The sequence below is a fragment of the Schistocerca gregaria genome, unplaced genomic scaffold (assembly GCF_023897955.1).
Source record: "Schistocerca gregaria isolate iqSchGreg1 unplaced genomic scaffold, iqSchGreg1.2 ptg000520l, whole genome shotgun sequence".
Lineage (NCBI taxonomy): Eukaryota > Metazoa > Arthropoda > Insecta > Orthoptera > Acrididae > Schistocerca > Schistocerca gregaria.
Window position 1 is genome coordinate 636,156 of NW_026061920.1, and position 1,727 is coordinate 637,882.

Sequence of the window (1,727 nt, forward strand, 5' to 3'; positions counted from 1 at the left end):
ACCACAAAAATACAAACGGCTTGATTAACAAAAACCTTGGACTCCAGCTGTCAGTAGTGCTTTTTGGTCCTTCAGTAAAAGACCATGCTTCAATTGCCTTAAGTTTAGAAAGTTTAGAAAGTGTTGCAGTTTATAAAAGACATAAAAAAACGATTAAAGAAAAAAAATTCTTTGCAGACCATGAAAGGTCTACGCAAGTAAAGAAGCGAATTATAAGCTAGCTCTTTATGCAAATGAGTTGGTCAGTTTAAGTTCCGAGACATGTCATGCAGCAGGAACGGAATCCTATAGTTGCTACGATTGGCTAAAGGAAAAGTTTTGCAAAATCACGCCAAATCACTTCTGCAAGTGGCTGAGAATCTCGTAATGAATAAAAATTCTGTACTGAGAATTTGAAGGTGGGAGATGCAAGATTCCCCCCCCCCCCCCCCTTCCCCCTCCTCACAATGCTATCCTTCTTTCCCTACAGCAAAATAAATAATTAAATAAATAAATAAAACTAGAGAAATTTCTACTGTGAAACTATTTGCATACAAGAGAACGGCCCTTGAAATTTAACGCTTCAAAGTTTTAAGCCCTGCTCATTCCGGATATTGATTAGAAAGTGTTAATCCACATGTGAAACCTGAGTACATAATCCCTGTGACATTTGATCAACGGTGTTCCATAAGGACAGGTTCTCATTCAAAACGTTCGAAAATTCTATTTCTTTGTAGTTGCATTTTTAAAGGTGTACTTGTCTAGACTCTAGGAACGGAAAGTTTTTTTTTTTTAGTCCGTGCTTTACAAAAGTTTCTGCAGCCCATTGTTTGAAGCAGTGTCACGGCTGCCGTGAGCCGCGCGGGCTACCCGCCATGTCTCCAACGCCTTGTCACGGTTCGCGCGGCTCCCCCCGTTGGAGGTTCGAGTCCTCCCTCGGGCATGGCTGTGTATGTGTTGTCCTTAGCATAAGTTACTGTAAGTAGTGTGTAAACATATGGCTCTGAGCACTTTGGGACTTAACATCTGAGGTCATCAGTTTCCTAGAACTTAGAACGACTTAAACCTAACTAACCTGAGGACATCACACACATCCATGCTCGAGGCAGGATTTGAAGCTGCGACCGTAGCGGTCGCGTGGCTCCCGACTGAAGCGCCTAGAACCGCTGGGCCACATCGGCCGGTCTATCATGTATTCTAGAAGAGCTGCACGGTCGTCAGTGGCGCCTGTTCTTTCGAGAACAGTTACTATCTTCATATCTATGGTTAAACGTTACCCAGCCATTGACCTTCGTCTGTGCGAATGCGCATAGGTTGCTCGAACTCTTACGGGAATCGTCACCTTAGTGCGAGCCAGTAATGAGTGGATGGACAAGTACCTATTAAGTACATTACGTATGCGGATTGTGGACGGTTGGGGATGTAAGTCTCACGGGAAACGTGCGAGGGATAAATTCCTGCTGTCGTGCTGTTCATTTGTGTCCTCGATGGCTCAGATGGATTGAGCGTCTGCAATGTAAGCAGGAGATCCTGGGTTCGAGTCCCAGTAGGGGCACACATTTTCAGCTGTCCCCATCGAAGTATATCAACAACACCTGTCGGCAGTTGAGGGTTTCAATTAATTATCAGTTGTGAAGGTGATTCGATGAACCCTTTGCCAGGCACTTAAATGTGTTTTGCAGGGTATCCATATAGATGTAGATGAAAACTCGTCCCGTGTCGCACGTGCTCAAAACGATTCATACTGC